At 38.5% G+C, this 20,577-nt stretch overlaps 1 pseudogene; it reads right to left on the minus strand.

Annotated features, from left to right (window-relative positions):
* Positions 1-8,721: 8,721 nt before the first annotated feature.
* Positions 8,722-9,656, minus strand: LOC147002788 (olfactory receptor 6C2-like; annotated as a pseudogene).
* Between the last annotated feature and the right edge of the window lie 10,921 nt (positions 9,657-20,577).

The following is a 20,577-nucleotide window of genomic DNA, read 5'->3' on the forward strand; positions in this document are numbered from 1 at the left end:
CATTACTGTTCTGTTCAGGAATTTTTCCCCTGTGCCCATATCTTCAAGGCTTTTCCCCACTTTCTCCTCTATAAGTTTCAGTGTCTCTGGTTTTATGTGAAGTTCCTTGATCCACTTAGACTTGACCTTAGTACAAGGAGATAGGAATGGATCGATTCGCATTCTTCTACATGTTAACAACCAGTTGTGCCAGCACCATTTGTTGAAAATGCTGTCTTTCTTCCACTGGATGTTTTTAGCTCCCTTGTCGAAGATCAAGTGACCGTATGTGTGTGGGTTCATTTCTGGGTCTTCAATTCTATTCCATTGGTCTATTTGTCTGTCACTATACCAGTACCATGCAGTTTTTATCACAATTGCTCTGTAGTAGAGCTTTAGGTCCAGCATGGTGATTCCACCAGAGGTTCTTTTATCCTTGAGAAGAGTTTTTGCTATCCTAGGTTTTTTTGTTATTCCAGATGAATTTGCAGATTGCACTTTCTAATTCGTTGAAGAATTGATTTGGAATTTTGATGGGGATTGCATTGAATCTGTAGATTGCTTTTGGCAAGATAGCCATTTTTACAATGTTGATCCTGCCAATCCATGAGCATGGGAGATCTTTCCATCTTCTGAGATCTTCTATAATTTCTTTCTTCAGAGACTTGAAGTTTTTCTTATACAGATCTTTCACTTCCTTAGTTAGAGTCACGCCAAGATATTTTATATTATTTGTGACTATTGAGAAGGGTGTTGTTTCCCTAATTTCTTTCTCAGCCTGTTTATTCTTTGTGTAGAGAAAGGCCATTGATTTGTTTGAGTTAATTTTATATCCAGCTACTTCACCAAAGCTGTTTATCAGGCTTAGGAGTTCTCTGGTGGAATTTTTAGGGTCACTTATATATACTATCATATCATCTGCAAAGAGTGATATTTTGACTTCATCTTTTCCAATTTGTATCCCTTTGATCTCCTTTTGTTGTCGAATTGCTCTGGCTAGGACTTCAAGTACAATGTTGAATAGGTATGGAGAAAGTGGACAGCCTTGTCTAGTCCCTGATTTTAGAGGGATTGCTTCAAGCTTCTCACCATTTACTTTGATGTTGGCTACTGGTTTGCTGTAGATTGCTTTTATCATGTTTAGGTATGGGCCTTGAATTCCTGATCTTTCCAAGACTTTTATCATGAATGGGTGTTGGATCTTGTCAAATGCTTTTTCCGCATCTAACGAGATGACCATGTGGTTTTTGTCTTTGAGTTTGTTTATATACTGGATTACGTTGATGGATTTCCGTATATTGAACCATCCCTGCATCCCTGGGATGAAACCTACTTGGTCAGGATGGATGATTGTTTTGATGGCTACAAACCCTTCTTGCTTTCACTATGCTGTCTATACTCATAGCAATATATCACCTTAAGTTTCACTTTGTCTGTCATGGGTAAAGCTTGTATAATGCAGGCTGAAAGTCCTGTGGATGATTCTGTGCTTTTCTCAATACTCTTTTAAGGGGTAAAACACTCCTTTCTTCTCTCTTCATGTATCGATCCTCTAGATTTGGCCATTAATCCTGAGTATTTTGGAGCATGTAATCATGTCCCTAGAGAAACAGCTACTGTCACACAGAGTAAGCCTGTGGCAGTTGTAAAGAGCTTGTATGACTGTTCTGAGGAAGCTATGCCTGATCAACAGAGACTAAAATTGGAAGGCTATGCCTGATTAACAGAGATGTAAAATGGGAAAATTATGTCTGATCAACAGAGACTTAAAGGATGGGGAAACTATCAGAAACTGATAGGTGCTTATCAGTAAAGGTTGCTTGGTACAATGAACATGTCTCTGAAATTTAAAAAAAATAGTATTATGACAGAGGAATGCTACTTGATGATTGGACTTATGCCCACAAATGTTTAATCTGTCTCTCATTTTGCATAACCATGTAAACACATTTGCTACCATCTGGGTATATGCTCATGTCCACAAGACATGCCTGTCTTGTCTTTATTTATTTTTGGCTTGGTGAAATTGTGCTTTGTAGTTCAAATTAATGTTGGGGAGTGATTGACTCAGAGGAGTGGGGAAAGAGGAAGGGAAACTATTGGGGATTTTTTAATGCTGATGTTATGATTTCTTTAAATAGAATAACCAATGATATCACTTGTCAAGTGTAGGCATAATTTCTTTTGCAATCTACTTTTAATAAGGGTTCACCCTCTCCTCTAGCCCACCACCCAGTATAGATAGTGGAAAAGTTATTAGAATAAGGGAAGTGGATCTGTTCAACAATAGTTGTTGGGGGGTGGGCGGTGAGCTTGATTTTCTTGAGTAGCAGCTCAGTCCCGTAGCAAACACCAAATATGACCGAGCAGCCATAGTCCAGTCTTTCAGCAAGCAGACAACAGGCAGCTGTAGTCCAATTCTGAAGAAACCACAAAGGTTCACCAAGTGGCCTGAGGCAAGGCCACAGGAGCTGCAAGCTTCCCCACAGGAACCTCAGATCAGCTCTTGGCTGAGTTTCTCTCAAATCTCATGTTATCACAAGTTGAGCTCAACAACACGACATAAAGCAAACCAGTATCGTTAGTGAAGAATAGCAAGTTGGAACAAACCAAACCCAAGCTCAGTGTTCCTCTCCACTGTCTGTTGGGTCATATTTATACTCCTTTCAACAACCTTTCAGGAAAACAGTGTTTCATGTCTTTGCTTTAGCAAAACATCCTTTCACCTGTGTGCCCCAGCAAAACAGGATTTGGCATAGCTAATTTTCCAAAGAACTAGAAGTTTCTGCTCCACTCGGGTGAGCAGGATTGTGATTGTATTGATAAAGATAGCTCAAGCTATTTGGTTGAATAGCTTGAATATCAACAGGTGGTCATTGTCTTCATTTTCACAGAGGCCCCTTCTCCTTCTCAGAATCTGTACCTTGCAGCTAGAGCTGGTCTCTAGCAGAACCTGGTTCACATTAAGTTACAGTGAGGTCTGTTATGAATAAAGTTGCTACAAACATAGTTGGTAGGACTCAAGTGTCCCTATGGTATAGTGAGCATATTTTGGGTATATGCCCAGGAGCAGTACAGCTGGGCCTTGAGGCAGAACTAGTCTCAGTTTTCTGAGAAACTGCTAGATTGATTTCCAAAGTGGTTCTATGAGTGTGCAGTCTCACCAGCAATGAAGAAGTGTTCCCCTTGCTCCACATCCTCACCAGCATGTGCTATCATTTTAATTTTTGATCTTACCCATTATCATTGGTGTAAGATGGAATCTCATAGTCGTTTTGATTTGCATTTCCCTGATGTTGAACATTTATCTTTTTAAATAGATAAATAAATCTTTAATATTTCTAATTGCAAATGTACAGAAGTTGCACAGCCACATGGAGTCTTCGAACACCAACAACTTCTCTCTACATTATTACATGGCTAAAAGTCTCTTCTGTGAAAAAAACTACCTAATAAAAAATTAGGAAAAAAAAAAGGCTCTTCTGGAGGGAAGGGCTCCAGTCAATTCTGACATTTGCATTTTTTCCTTATCACATACTTACAAAAGGGAGAGTTGGGCACAGTGGGGGAGATGGGTAGCCTTGTGGCTGAGTATATAGAAAAGAGGGGCTGGTACCCTGGACAGTCTGGCTCACAGATGTATGGGTATGAGGGAGTAGTGTCCCTTGGGCAGGTGCTGGGGTACACGTGGAGCTCTGGCCCTGGTCCCCACCCCCACTACTGGGCAGTCAGAAGTGCTTCTCAGACATTCAAGATTTGTAATAGCCCCAAACTGGAAACAACCTAGATGTCCCTCAGCTGCAGAATGGATAAAGAAAATGGTGTACATCTACACAATAGAATGCTATCCAGCTATTTAAAACAAAGACATCATAAGTTTTGCAGGTAAATGGATGAAACTTGAGACTATCACCCTGAGTGAAGTAACCAGAGTCAGAAAGATACTTATAGTATGTACTCACTTATAAGTGGACATTAGCCATAAAGTGTAGGATAACCATGTTACAATCCACAGACCCAAAGAAACTGGGTAGTATGGAGGTCCCAAGGGAGTATTCTCAAATCTCAGTCAGAAGTGGGAAACTAAGTGGTCATCAGAGGTGAATGGAGGGAGGGAACTGGATAGGAGTGGAGGTGAGGAGGGGAATGGGGATAGCAATCAGGTATGGGGAGAGGGGAGGTGAGAAAGGACTGGGAGTGAGAATGGAAATCAGCTATGGGGGAGGGGGTTTGTGTATCTCTGATGAGATGTTGACTAGCTGAAGGCCTGGGATGGAAGAGGATACACGGATGATTCTAGCTAAGATTCCTACCAGAGGAGGACATAGAGACTGAAGTGGCCATCTCCTGTAGCCAGGCAGGACTTCCAGAGGAGGGAGTGGGACATCAATCTGCCCACAAAACCTCCAACCCAAATTTTGTCTTGCCTAAAAGATGGACAGAGATAAAGATAGAGAAGAGACTGAGGGAACAGCCATCCAATGACTGCCCTAACTTGAGACCCATCCCATGTGAGAGAGCCAACTCCTGATACTATTAATGACACTGCTATGTTTGCAGACAGGAACCTAGCATAACTGTCTCCTGAGCAGCTTCATCCAGCAGCTGAGGCAGATGCAGAGACCCATAGCCAAACATCAGGTAGAGCCCTAGGAGGTAGAAGTGAGAAAGTGGGAGGGGTCAAGGACACTGTAAGAAGACCCACAAGGTCTACTAACCTGGGACCATGGGGGCTCACAGAGCCGGGATCACCCACCAAGGTGTATACGGAAGCTGGACCTAGACCCCTTACACATTTGTAGCAAATATGTGGCTTGATACTCGTGTGGGTCCCCTAAAAAGTGGAACAAGGGGGGGGGTTGTCTCTGACTCTTTTGCCTGCCATTGGATCCCCTTCCTCTACCTGGACTGCCTGGTTGGACCTCACTGGGAGAGGATGTGCCTAGTCCTACTGGGCTAGATGAATCAGGGTGGGTGGTACCCAAGGGAGGCTCCCCTTCTCTGAGGAGTAGGAGAGGGGACAATGAGAGGAGGGATTTATAAGGTTGGGACTGGGAGAAGGGGAGGTAGGGGTCTGTGATCAGGATGGAAAGTGAATAAAAAAAGTTACAGTGAGTCTTTTAACTAAGAAACCAGGAGAAAAGAAATGAATAGAATACAGCAGCCTGCAGCCTGGAGAGCTTTTAAACTTTTAAATTAGGCTAACTTACAAGTTGTCCTTCAATCACTATGCATTGTTCAAGGCTTGGGAACTTAGATATATTTCTCTCTGTTTAATGTTTCACTTTCCTTAAGAACAATAAGTTATATGTCATAAATGCTTATATAGTCTAAAATTATTTGAGATTGATAATACCTATTCTCTCTGTACTTGTAAGTCATGCCCAGGGATAACATGATGTGCTCTGTATTTCTTTTCAAATCACAATTTTGCCTTTTTTATGGAATCTGTATAAATAAAGAAACATTCTACTTGCTAGTCAGTCTAAGATGCAAGATTCTCCAGCCACAGTTTCTGACTCATTAACCCATTAATTCCTTCTGCCTGTTCCTTATCTCCTCTGATAGGACATGTGTGAATGCTGGGGTGGGTCCCTGGCATTTGGCAATCTGTGGGATGTCACTTGTTTACAGACCCCAAAAGGGTAACCTTTCTTGACATTGGACTTTTAATTTTTTATCCTGTAGTATCTGGTTAGGGCATTTTTCCCCCCATTGTAGGATAAATACACTTAAGACCTTTTTATATGTGTGTGTATATGATTTGTGAAGCTTCTACAGTAGTAGTTTCCCTATGGCTTTTTCTAAACGACTTTAGTATTTTTTATGGGACTCTGGAGTGTGAGAATGAGTGGGTCTCTGATTCTTGTGGCTGATCTTGGGACTCTTCCTTCTTTTGAGTTGTCTTGTTCAACTTCAGTGATGGTTTTTGCTTTGTCTTACTATACTTTATTTTGTCATGTTTTGTTGTTATCTCTTAGAAGTATATACATATTTTTCTAATGAAAGACCAAAAGGGTGTGGATCTGGAGGGGAAGGAAAGGAGAAGGAACTGGGAGGAGTAGAAAGAAGGAACACTGTAATCAGGATACACAGTATGAGAAAAAAATTCTATTTTCAATAAAAGAAAAAATGCAAAAATGAAGGAAACAATGAGGTTGCAGAAAGAAAATGAAAAAGTGTTTTGTCCTACCTCTCAAAAGACTATAGTTAATAATATTGATTTAAACTTTTTTTTTTTATTCAGAATTTTGAGACTGGATCTTACAATGTAAACTGAAATGACCTCAAACTCCTGATCTTGCTATTTTAGTGTTCCAAGAATGCTGGGACTTCAGGGATGTACCACCATGCCTGGTTTATATTATTGGATTTTATATGGAAACATTAATGAGATCCTAGAAGATTTTACTAGATAGAAAAATAAAGGGAAAATTTGAGATTACAGGCATGTTAGATTGCTTAACTGTTGTACCCATTCCCACATGTATATAAAAACATCATGTTGTTACTTTAAATATACATTTGAAAACAAATAGAAATAACAGAAAAATAGATGCTTGTAAACAGGTATTAAATTGAGCTCAATTTTCATTTATAGCCTTAGACAATGTAAAGTGCAGAAAGCATTACATTAGAATGAACAGAATACATCCGTCATTGGTTTCAAATGCTTGGGTACATTTCATCTTTGTTTGCAAAAAGCATTTATCTCTTTAGTTTTCCTGTTATAAATAGTTATTCAGATACATTATAACACACACACACACACACACACACACACACACACACACACACACACACACAGTTGAGAGATTCATGATACTTGAAAGCCCAGACACTATTCATACTCAAAGGAGTGAGAACTTGGCAGCTTCTTCCTTCAGGGTTGACAATCTGTAATCGTAGTGACCTGCAGCTTAAGAACTGTGAGACTGAAAACAAAGGCACTTTGGACGAACTGTGGCAAACACTGTGTCTTTATCATGTATTGAAATGGAAATATTATTTGTAGTTTTGCAGATTCCTTTAAGACACTTTCCTAAGTTTTCAGTGTTCATATATTCAGTTCACTTTACTATTTTGCTTCTTTCTTAGCATGTGATTGTTTACAGTACTGGCATTTTGTGTAATTCAATATATGTATCTACAGGTGGCAGATTGCAATTGAAACGTGTGTCAGAATAGTTCAGCACTCAGGAGGCAGAGATAGGCAGATTTTGTAAGTTTGAGGCCAGTTTTAGGACAGACAGAGCTATCTAGAGACTCATTTTCAGAAAAACAATTTGCAATTTAAACTTCAAATTTGATACCCTTTGAAATATGAATATTTTTGTAACCTTGTATGGAGGTTCTAGCAGGGAACATATCTACTCCTATACTCTTGACTGAAGATAGGTCCTCCTCTGTTCATGGAAGGTTGTCCTCTTTGATGGAGTAACTTCAGGAGGGATAAACTAACATGGAGGAGTGAGGTGGTAAGGGTATACCCACCCAATGATCCAGATCAACAGATCAACCTTGCCTGTGATCAGTAGTATAACAGATATCTCAGTCAGACCACCCTCACATCCTGGGTAAGATCTAGGTGAGAGGGGAAGTGCAGAGGATTGGGAGGAGTCAAGGGAGGGGAAACTGTGGTGGAAATTTATTGAAAACAATAAGTAATGCAAAAAAACCATGAAAAATGAATTTAATACATTTTTAAAGAGCATAAAGTATTTTTGATGTTTTTTATGATATCAAAAAGTTTATTATTTTCTTTCATGGCAAACATCTATTTCAGTGTAAGCTTTTTATTTCTAAAGTTATTTAATTACATTAGTTATTCAAGAATGCATTAACATAAAGGTGTGCATCTTCATGAAGTATCACATGGTGTCTAGATACAAGAGAACACTGTGTAATAGCCAAACCAGAATATAAATTTTTATCTTCAAAAATTAATAATTTCTGTATTAAAAGAACCCTCAAAATTCATTTTAAAGATTTCTGAACTGTAGAGTATGCTATAGTTATTTACATAATCACCATATTTACAACATCCCACTGGAACTTCTGACTTCTACCTACCTGTGATTTAATTAAATTTCCTCAGTTTTCTCTTCCTCAACCCCCCTAGCTTCTGATAACACAGATCAGCCTTTCTATAATCCACATACTTGCCTCTTTGTGTCTAACTTACTTTATCACAATTGTCTGTGTTTTTCTTATATTAAAAATGGTAGAATTTTATCCTCTTTTATGGGCAAAATTATTCCCTGCTATGCATGTGCAACATTTTGATTATCCACTCACTGGCTTGTTCCCATTTCTCCTTTGTATCTCTGAAAGTACATGGTAGGGAGGGGGTATAATTTTGTTTTTTGTTTTTGATTTTTTGTTTGTGTCCTCTTCTGTTTTTAGGCCCTAAATAGTTCCTACCTTAAGGAGATACACACTAACATCCATTAAATGAACTAGTGAATAAATCAATCGAAAGTTTTGGATTAGAAGAAATAATTTTTTTAAGATGTAAAATATCCTGGAAATTGCTTCTCTGTTGTTTTATTTTATTTTGTCATTTTTTTGGTATTAATTTTCAAGTGAAACAGGGGTTATAATTTCTGAAATTTCCTACACATGGAAGGATGTGATCCTAAAAGATGTTTTTGGGAGCAGGAAAATTGTGTCATCCACAAGGAGAAAGAGTGTTCGGGGAAAGTCAAACGGACACAGAAATTTGGGAAGTTTAGTCCATGTTTATTGCTTAGAAAATGCTATAATTCTTTTTATTGAGTCCCAGAAGGCTTGCTTGACTTGCCTATTCCTAAGTGTGTAGATGAAGGGGTTTAGCATAGGGGCAATGGATGTAGTGAGAACTGTCACACCCTTGTTGATGGCCACCTCATCTTTGCTGAAGGCTTGATGTAGATGAAGATGCAGCTGCCATAGGTGATGGAAACCACAATCATGTGGGAAGAACAGGTAGAGAAGGCTTTTTTCTTTTGTTGGGCAGAAGGGAATCTAAGAACTGTCTTGATGATATTAACATAGGAGAGTACAACACACACCAGCGTTATAATGAGTGTCAGTACAGCACAGATGAGAACTGTCTGCTCCATGAACCAAGTGTCTGAACAAGAGATTTTAAGGAGAGGAGAAGCATCACAGATAAAATGATCAATGATATTGGAATCACAGAACTGCAGATTTAGGCCAAGGCTAAGTGGGGGGATTAAAATAAATAAACCAGCTACCCAAGAACAAAACACAAGTCTTCTGCAGACTGTGGTACTCATGATAGTCAAATAGTGCAGTGGCCTGCAGATGGCCACATAGCGGTCGTAGGACATGGCAGCTAGAAGGAAGAATTCAGTTATGCCAAAGAGGTCAGTAAAAAATACTTGGGCGACACAGGCATTATAGGTAATCATTTTGTCACCTGTTGCTATGCTATACAGGTATCTGGGGATGCTTGCAGATGTGAAGGAGATCTCTAAGACAGCAAAGTTCTTAAGGAAATAGTACATGGCTGTTTTAAGGTGAGGATCCACTAAGATGAGGGAGATGATGGCCAGATTTCCAGAAATGCTCAGTGAGTAGGTGAAGAAGAGAATGATAAAGACAAGAACCTGCAGTTGCTGGTCATCGGTCAGTCCCAGTAAGATGAAAGTTGTGACAGTGTGGTTCCTCATCACTGATTTCTGGTTTCTTTTAGATCTGCATGGAACACTCAGAGACTTTTTAATATAGTTTCAATTTTAAATTTGCCAGGTTTTTCTTATGCATTATACTTTTAAAAACATTACCCTTTCAAGTGTCTACTTTGTAAGGATTTCTAACTCATGTGGTTCTATTATCCTATGTGAAATAAAAATACCTTTGGCTCAAGAATTATCAAAATTGCCTAAAATTTTATGATACATTCTCCAAGTGTGTTGTTCCTTTTTGAAGTGCTGAAACAGGCCAGAATATGTGACAGAACTATACACAATAAGGTCACTTCTGGTCTCTGTTGGAACTCTGTACTCAGAAACGTTTAAATTTTGTTTACTGCAATTTGTGTTTTTAACCTGAAGATTTCCAGAGTTAACATTCATGAATATACAGTGTATGCACATATATGAACTCAGCTATGTGTACCACATACCTGAAAGCACCACACACACACACACACACACACACACACACACACACACACACACACTTCTGTAGTTGCTCCCATGATACTAACTCTTTATTGGGTTTCTCTCTCCCTTAGTGATCACTTAACAATTCAGGGTGGCTCATAGCAGAGAAGGCTTTAAAGCATGATATAATTATGCAGAGAACACACATTGTCTCAAAAAATACTTTGAAAATAAATTTCAAAGTGCTGTCTGTGATGACTCTGTACCCCATCAAATCACGATTATTTTACTTTGCCTATGCAGAGTAGATTTGACTTCAAGATCAAATATGGAATAATAGAACAAGGAAAATGACTGATCCAATTTAAGTGAAAATATGGTGACACAGTTGAGGACATTTGCCTAAGTAAATGGTATTAATTAACTGGGATGGACATTTGCATTTCTAGTTAGAAACAATGGCTTTTCTATAAATTATGAGGTTGTGAGAGTCAATTTGATTTTTTTGTTTGTTTTAGACATTGACAAAAGTATTAAAATTGTTGTTTTTTTAATCCCTTTTTACTAAAAACATTGTTATTTTCATCAGTTCACTCAGGTGATCTCTATTACACCCATATATTTATTTTTCCATGGCCCTTTCAATTTGCAATCGTATCCTGTCATATTAATTTGAATGTATTTCAGATACAATACTTCTCAGTAGCATGCTCTTTTTAATAAATGTATCATGCTACAATATGGACCACATCCCCAGTGACAGAGGTTTTAGCCACTGCTTCCTACAGAACAAGAGTGCTCTATTCTCAACTTACCTGGCTGATTTTCATTTTTCCAACTCTAGTTTAAAATCTTCCAGAGAGCTTCCTGCAAGTCTGACAATTGTGGTACTGGAAACTCCCACCTCTGCAACCCTAAGAAACATTACCTGTTATTAATACACAGAGAAGGAGACCCATTCTGGAATCCAGTCTTAGAATGTGGACCCCCTTTTTTATTATACTACTTGGCAACTCTCAACCACACACAATTGGTTGTCTAAAAAATGCTTCTAAATGTATTGATCTATTCCATGTTCTCCAACCAGATATCTACAAAAATATTTTCCTTTCTATTTGGGCTTCTAACATAAAGCATTTTCATACTGATTTTGTTTATTTATATTTTGTATGAAGTCAAACTGATGGTTGAATATAACTTTTGGTTATAATTTTTAGTTAAAACTGTTTTCAGATAGGATCTTGATATGGATAATCCAGGATGGTTTCTAACTTCCAATCCTCCAGTCTCAGGTCTCCTGTCGGGATTACACACATGCTTCACCACAAATGACAACTTTGGTTCTTAAAGAGACCAACAGTTTGCTCTGTTTATCTGCATAGGTCACAACATGGGAATTGTCTTCTTTTTCTTGGATGCTTTAAAAAATTCCTTCTTCCTACTCTACCTCTAGTTTCAGAGGTGACAGAGACCATGCCACTGAGTAAAAGATTAGCATTGTCACTGTTATTCCTTAGTAGCCAGTGCTATCAATGTAACTAGTTGACTTTTCTTCATTCTATTTTCAAAGTGAAATGAGATTTCTAAGGAGGTAATTCATTGTTGACTAATTTTTCATTCTTTCAGAGAAAGGCATTTACCTAAATATATGCACAGAAATATTATCATTAGTTATAATAATAATAATTATTATAATTATTATTTAATTTGAGGTTCTAAATAAAAGTGATAAATTTCTCAACAGCCATCAGAATGTAACATTTATTTATTTATTCTGTGAACCTTTCAAGTGGTGAGACTATAGGCATGTGCCATGAGCTGAGTTCAACACTTAAATGCAAACATATTGTTATATATCAAAATATCCCCAGATTACATTTATATATGTAAAGAAAGCATGTTGTTTAAATGAAAGGATGCTTTATAAAATACAGAACTTATCATTTGTACTTATTTCCCATTTTAAGAGTTAATTTTTTTCAGGGTATAAAAAACTGAGGTTAATCAAAGTAAACATATTAAAGACAAGAAAATTGATTATGGTTACCATTGTAAGTGCTGATGATAGATATTACTGGTTGTTGAAATTTGAAGTCTTAAAGTTCCACCAATAAAATGATAATTGAGATGAATATTCTCATGTCAACTCCTAGTCACTTTTGCCACTGTCAAGCTCACAACTGCTTGAGGATTCATTGATACCTTGGTAGAATCCATCTTTATCCAGTTTCTTGGACTTCACTATTATGGTGTTTTAGCCTTCTTCCTGTAAAAACAAACCAAGAAATCACTGATATGAAGGCTGCAGGAAGTGAAGAATCATGTCCAGTTATGATACTTGTCACTCCGACTTATCAGAGCGATGAGTATCTGCTTCTTCTAGCTTAACATGTGCTTATTTGGTAAAAATGCAACTAACTAAATAAACATAATCCCTGGTGATATACGCTCACTAATGAATCTTCTGAGTAACCTAATTTCAGGTTTTAAAAAGTATGCTGCCTTGTGCTTCTTTAGAGACTGTGTCTTTGGAGACAGAAGGACAGCGCATTAGATAGAGTTCATCAACACTGCAGAAGCATCTGATTATACACTAATCTCCAGGCTTAGACATGACACATAAATACACAATACACAAACTGAAACAAACCCTGGAGGGGGGGAGATCTAATAAAAACCACATTTCTTATTTAAAGCTTGATATATGAATATCATCTATTATATTTGAGAAATTTTAATGAGTTAAGGAAAATGTAGAACATACCTAAAATCACATAATTAAATTGCTGCTTTTATTGTAGTGGCTTGTTCTACATTCATATCAAAATGCTTTTAAGTACTGCTTGAAAACACTGAAAGACTTCTGGGTAAAAAAGCATTTAGCAGCCTCATCCATTTGACTTGATGAAAGAAAACAGGAAGGATGGTTGAAACACAGCTATTTTTATTACTTAAAGAAGTGATAGTTGCAAATAAATTTATCAATACCAGCTGAGATTTTTTTTTATTTAGTGAAAACAGATGGGAGAGGCTGTGGACAGTGTCCAGCTGCCATCAGTGGCTTGGAATAGGTTAGACCAAACTACAGGAATATCTTGCCTTAATAATTAGCTGGATGACTAAGGACTAGACACATAGTTGGTGGGGACACCTGGGAATTGAAGACTGAAGCAAAACATTAGGAACTGTCTGACATGGGCTTATACCTTCTCTTCCCCATTCATGCCAACACTAAGAACAGCTAAAGCAGAGCTACTGAACCAATGGCTCTGTAAACCTTCACTGACAGATACAAAGGGGATTTATGTATGAAATTGGGAGGTGGTGGTAAGTTCTCTCATTAGAATGATGGGTGAAGTTGGCAGTAATGCACAGGAAGGGTCCCCATCCTCACCCCCACAACATCTTGCACAGTTGAATACCATAGGGAGAGAGGTTCTGCAGAGCTCAAAGCTGGGCAGAACCAATGGCCATATATACTTAGGGGAGAGAGTGAGGGGACTGAAATATGAATCTGAGGGCTGAGACAGCCTTGCTCTCGGTTCCCTGCCAAAGTCAGGAGGAAACTACAGCAAGGATCCCATCCTGTTTTCCCTAATACAGAGCTACTGAACCAGATAGACCATTAAAGAGGAAGTAGAACTGCAGTTGTGCAGATATGCAGGAATTTCACTTCCAAAGGTTATTGGTATAACACCACTGTAACAGCACATAATCCAGATTTACTTTTACAGATTTTAACTAGAATTTCAACCTGTGTCTTCCCCACTAATGTAGTTCTCTACATGAAAAATCACACAAAGTTCAAAACCCATTCCATCAAAGGGGAAAAATATTGATTGATGTGATTGAAAAAAAACTTAATGTAATTCCATTATATTTTACACTCTGTTTATTGTTAATTAATTTTTTTGTCACAAACTATTTTGATAAGATGTAAACTGAAATAGAATGGTATAATTTCCCCTTTTCTTTCTTCCTCTAGCCCATCCCAGATACCTTCATTGGAACCTCTTCTGTGTTCCACTCAAGTAGATAGCCTCTTTTTCTTTGATTAGTTTTATATATGTATAGATGTATGTACACACACACACACACACACACACACACACACACACAGACACACACAAATCTTCTGAGTCTGTTCTTGTTGTTTGCATGTATATGGTTTAAGAGCTGATGACTCTGCAATGGACAACCAGTAAGCAAGCTCGTGCCTTAAAGAGGTTAATTCTTCTCTGAGCGGTCATTAGTGGCCTGCAGTTCTTTGTTAGTGGGTGGGGCTCCATGAAATTTCCCCCCTTCCACATGAGCGTGTCCACTGATATTGGTATTCTTCAAACTTGTGTATGCCGACATTTTTTAGGAGAGAATATTGCAGAGCAGACATCCTGGTATTCTGACTCTTTTTTTTTTGGGGGGGGGGAGGAAAGGATTTATTCAGCTTACATTTCCACACTGCTGTTCATCACCAATGGAAGTCAGGACTGGAACTCAAGCAGGTCAGGAAGCAGGAGTTGATGCAGAGACCATAGAGGGATGTTTCTTACTGGCTTGCTTACCCTGGCTTGCTCAGCTTGCTTTCTAATAGAACCCAAGACTATCAGTCCAGGGATGGCACCACCCACAATGGGCCCTCCCCCCCCCACCCCTTGATCACTAATTGAGAAACTGCCTTACAGGTGGATCTCATGGAGCATTTCCTCACCTGAAGCTTCTTTCTCTGCGCTAACTCCAGCTTGTGTCAAGTTGACACACAGAACCAACCAGTACATACATTTTATTTGCATCTCTTACATTATTTACATTTTACATTTCTTTTTTTGTTTGTTTGTTTTTGTTTTTTTTTTAAATATTTTTATTACATATTTTCCTCAATTACATTTCCAATGCTATCCCAAAATTCCCCCATAGCGCCCCCCACTTCCCTACCCACCCATTCCCATTCTTTTGGCCCTGGCATTCCCCTATATTGGGGCATATAAAGTTTGCAAGTCCAATGGGCCTCTCTTTCCATTGATGGCCGACTAGGCCATCTTTCGATACATATGCAGCTAGAGACAAGAGCTCCGGGGTTCTGGTTAGTACATCATGTTGTTCCAACAATAGGGTTGCAGATCCCTTTAGCTCCTTGGGTACTTTCTCTAGCTTCTCCATTGGGAGCCCTGTGATACATCCAATAGCTGACTGTGAACATCCACTCCTGTGTTTGCTAGGCCCCGGCATCATCTCACAAGAGACAGCTATATTTGGGTCCTTTCAGCAAAATCTTGCTAGTGTATGCAATGGTGTCAGCGTTTAGAAGCTGATTATGGGATGGATCCCTGGATACGGCAGTCTCTATATGGTCCATCCTTTCATCACAGCTACGAAATTTGTCTCTGTAACTCCTTCCCTGGGTGTTTTGTTCCCAATTCTAAGAAGGTGCACAGTGTCCACACTTTGGTCTTCATTCTTCTTGAGTTTCATGGGTTTAGCAAATTGAATCTTATATCTTGGGTATCCTAAGTTTTGGGCTAATATCCACTTATCAGTGAATACATATTGTGTGAGTTCTTTTGTGATTGTGTTACTTCACTCAAGATGATGCCCTCCAGGTCCATCCATTTGGCTAGGAATTTCATAAATTCATTCTTTTTAATAGCTGAGTAGTACTCCATTGTGTAAATGTACCATAATTTCTGTATCCATTCCTCTGTTGAGGGACATCTGGGTTCTTTCCAGCTTCTGGCTATTATAAATAGGGCTGCTATGAACATAGTGGAGCATGTGTCCTTTTTACCGGTTGGGACATCTTCTGGATATATGCCCAGGAGAGGTATTGCTGGATCCTCTGGTAGTACTATGTCCAATTTTCTGAGGAACCGCCAGACTGATTTCCAGAGTGGTTGTACAAGCTTGCAATCCCACCAACAATGGAGGAGTGTTCCTCTTTCTCCACATCCTCGCCAGCATCTGCTGTCACCTGAATTTTTGATCTTAGCCATTCTGACTGGTGTGAGGTGGAATCTCAGGGTTGTTTTGATTTGCATTTCCCTGATGATTAAGGATGTTGAACATTTTTTCAGGTGTTTCTCTGCCATTCGGTATTCCTCAGGTGAGAATTCTTTGTTCAGTTCTGAGCCCCATTTTTTAATGGGGTTATTTGACTTTCTGGAGTCCACCTTCTTGAGTTCTTTATATATATTGGATATTAGTCCCTTATCTGATTTAGGATAGGTGAAGATCCTTTCCCAATCTGTTGGTGGTTTTTTTGTCTTATTGATGGTGTCTTTAGCCTTGCAGAAGCTTTGTAGTTTCATGAGGTCCCACTTGTCAATTCTCGATCTTACAGCACAAGCCATTACTGTTCTATTCAGGAATTTTTCCCCTGTGCCCATATCTTCAAGGCTTTTCCCCACTTTCTCCTCTATAAGTTTCAGTGTCTCTGGTTTTATGTGAAGTTCCTTGATCCACTTAGACTTGACCTTAGTACAAGGAGATAGGAATGGATCAATTCGCATTCTTCTACATGTTAACAACCAGTTGTGCCAGCACCATTTGTTGAAAATGCTGTCTTTCTTCCACTGGATGTTTTTAGCTCCCTTGCCGAAGATCAAGTGACCGTAGGTGTGTGGGTTCATTTCTGGGTCTTCAATTCTATTCCATTGGTCTATTTGTCTGTCACTATACCAGTACCATGCAGTTTTTATCACAATTGCTCTGTAGTAGAGCTTTAGGTCCGGCATGGTGATTCCACCAGAGGTTCTTTTATCCTTGAGAAGAGTTTTTGCTATCCTAGGTTTTTTGTTATTCCAGATGAATTTGCAGATTGCACTTTCTAATTCGTTGAAGAATTGATTTGGAATTTTGATGGGGATTGCATTGAATCTGTAGATTGCTTTTGGCAAGATAGCCATTTTTACAATGTTGATCCTGCCAATCCATGAGCATGGGAGATCTTTCCATCTTCTGAGATCTTCTATAATTTCTTTCTTCAGAGACTTGAAGTTTTTATTATACAGATCTTTCACTTCCTTAGTTAGAGTCACGCCAAGATATTTTATATTATTTGTGACTATTGAGAAGGGTGTTGTTTCCCTAATTTCTTTCTCAGCCTGTTTATTCTTTGTGTAGAGAAAGGCCATTGATTTGTTTGAGTTAATTTTATATCCAGCTACTTCACCGAAGCTGTTTATCAGGCTTAGGAGTTCTCTGGTGGAATTTTTAGGGTCACTTATATATACTATCATATCATCTGCAAAGAGTGATATTTTGACTTCATTTTTTCCAATTTGTATCCCTTTGATCTCCTTTTGTTGTTGAATTGCTCTGGCTAGGACTTCAAGTACAATGTTGAATAGGTATGGAGAAAGTGGACAGCCTTGTCTAGTCCCTGATTTTAGAGGGATTGCTTCAAGCTTCTCACCATTTACTTTGATGTTGGCTACTGGTTTGCTGTAGATTGCTTTTATCATGTTTAGGTATGGGCCTTGAATTCCTGATCTTTCCAAGACTTTTATCATGAATGGGTGTTGGATCTTGTCAAATGCTTTTTCCGCATCTAACGAGATGACCATGTGGTTTTTGTCTTTGAGTTTGTTTATATACTGGATGACGTTGATGGATTTCCGTATATTGAACCATCCCTGCATCCCTGGGATGAAACCTACTTGGTCAGGATGGATGATTGTTTTGATGTGTTCTTGGATTCGGTTAGCAAGAACTTTATTGAGGATTTTTGCATCAATATTCATAAGGGATATTGGTCTGAAGTTTTCTATCTTTGTTGGGTCTTTTTGTGGTTTAGGTATCAGAGTAATTGTGGCTTCATAGAATGAGTTGGGTAGAGTACCTTCTGTTTCTATTTTGTGGAATAGTTTGTGAAGAACTGGGATTAGATCTTCTTTGAAGGTCTGATAGAACTCTGCACTAAACCCATCTGGTCCTGGGCTTTTTTTAGTTGGGAGACTATTAATGACTGCTTCTATTTCTTTGGGGGATATAGGGCTGTTTAGATCATTAACCTGATCTTGATTCAACTTTGGTACCTGGTATCTGTCTAGGAACTTCTCCATTTCATCCAGGTTCTCCAGTTTTGTTGAGTATAGCCTTTGGTAGAAGGATCTGATGGTGTTTTGGATGTCTTCAGGATCTGTTGTTATGTCTCCTTTTTCATTTCTGATTTTGTTAATTAGGATGCTTTCCCTGTGCCCTCTAGTGAGTCTGGCTAAGGGTTTATCTATCTTGTTGATTTTCTCAAAGAACCAGCTCCTTGATTGGTTGATTCTTTGAATAGTTTTTCTTGTTTCCACTTGGTTGATTTCACCCCTGAGTTTGATTATTTCCTGCTGTCTACTCCTCTTGGGTGAATTTGCTTCCTTTTGTTCTAGTGCTTTTAGGTGTGTTGTCAAGCTGCTAATGTGTGCTCTCTCTAGTTTCCTTTTGGAGGCACTCAGAGCTATGAGTTTTCCTCTTAGAAATGCTTTCATTGCGTCCCATAAGTTTGGGTATGTTGTGGCTTCATTTTCATTGAACTCTAAAAAGTCCTTAATTTCTTTCTTTATTCCTTCCTTGACCAAGGTATCATTGAGAAGAGTGTTGTTCAGTTTCCACGTGAAGGTTGGCTTTCTATTATTTATTTTGTTATTGAAGATCAGCCTTAGTCCATGGTGATCTGATAGGATGCATGGGACAATTTCAATATTTTTATATCTGTTGAGGCCTGCTTTGTGACCAATTATGTGGTCAATTTTGGAGAAGGTACCATGAGGTGCTGAGAAGAAGGTATATCCTTTTGTTTTAGGATAGAATGTTCTGTAGATATCTGCCAGATCCATTTGATTCATAATTTCTCTTAGTTTCTCTGTGTCTCTGTTTAGTTTCTGTTTCCATGATCTGTCCATTGGTGAAAGTGGTGTGTTGAAGTCTCCCACTATTATTGTATGAGGTGCAATGTGTCCTTTGAGATTTACTAAAGTTTCTTTAATGAATGTGGCTGCCTTTGTATTTGGAGCATAGATATTCAGGATTGATAGTTCCTCTTGGAGGATTTTACCTTTGATGAGTATGAAGTGTCCCTCCCTGTCTTTTTTAATGACTTTGGGTTGGAAGTCAATCTTATCAGATATTAGAATGGCTACTCCAGCTTGTTTCTTCATGCCATTTGCTTGGAAAATTGTTTTCCAGCCTTTCATTCTGAGGTAGTGTCTATCCTTTTCTCTGAGATGAGTTTCCTGTAAGCAGCAAAATGTTGGGTCTTGTTTGTGTAGCCAGTTTGTTAGTCTATGTCTTTTTATCGGGGAGTTGAGTCCATTGATATTAAGAGATATTAAGGAAAAGTAATTGTTGTTTCCTGTTATTTTTGTTGTTAAAGTTGGCATTTTGTTCTTGTGGCTGTCTTCTTTTCGGTTTGTTGAGGGATTACCTTCTTGTTGTTTCTAGGGCGTGGTTCCTGTCCTTGTATTGTTTTTTTTCTGTTATTATCCTTTGAAGGGCTGGATTCGTGGAGAGATAATGTGTGAATTTGGTTTTGTCGTGGAATACTTTGGTTTCTCCATCTATGTTAATTGAGAGTTTGGCTGGGTATAGTAGCCTGGGCTGGAATTTGTGTTCTTTTAGTGTCTGTATAACATCTGTCCAGGATCTTCTGGCTTTCATAGTCTCTGGTGAAAAATCTGGTGTAATTCTGATAGGCTTGCCTTTATATGTTACTTGGCCTTTTTCTCTTACTGCTTTTAGTATTCTATCTTTATTTAGAGCATTTGTTGCTCTGATTATTATGTGTCGGGAGGTATTTCTTTTCTGGTCCAGTCTATTTGGAGTTCTGTAGGCTTCTTGTATGTTCATGGGCATCTCTTTCTTTAGATTTGGGAAGTTTTCTTCTATAATTTTGTTGAAGATGTTTGCTGGTCCTTTGAGTTGAAAATCTTCATTCTCATCCACTCCTATTATCCGTAGGTTTGGTCTTCTCATTGCGTCCTGTATTTCTTGGATGTTTTGAGTTAGGATCTTTTTGCATTTTACATTTTCCTTGATTGTTGTGCCGATGTTCTCTATGGAATCTTCTGCACCTGAGATTCTCTCTTCCATCTCTTGTATTCTGTTGCTGATGCTCGTATCTATGGTTCCAGATTTCTTTCCTAGGGTTTCTATCTCCAGTGTTGCCTCATTTTGGGTTTTCTTTATTGTGTCTACTTCCCTTTTTAGGTCTAGTATGGTTTTGTTCATTTCCATCATCTGTTTGGATGTGTTTTCCTGTTTTTCTGTAAGGACTTCTACCTGTTTGATTATGTTATTGTGTTTTTCTTTAAGGATTTGTAACTCTTTAGCAGTGTTCTCCTGCAATTCTTTAAGGGATTTTTGTGCTTTCTCTTTATTGTCTTCTGCCTCTTTAGCAGTGTTCTCCTGCATTTCTTTAAGTGTGTTATTAAAGTCCTTCTTGAAGTTCTCTATCATCATCAGGAGATATGCTTTTAAATCCGTGTCTAGCTTTTCCGGTGTGTTG

The sequence above is a fragment of the Mus caroli genome, unplaced genomic scaffold (assembly GCF_978045245.1).
Source record: "Mus caroli unplaced genomic scaffold, Mus_caroli_1 scaffold_9, whole genome shotgun sequence".
NCBI classification, from domain to species: Eukaryota; Metazoa; Chordata; class Mammalia; order Rodentia; family Muridae; genus Mus; species Mus caroli.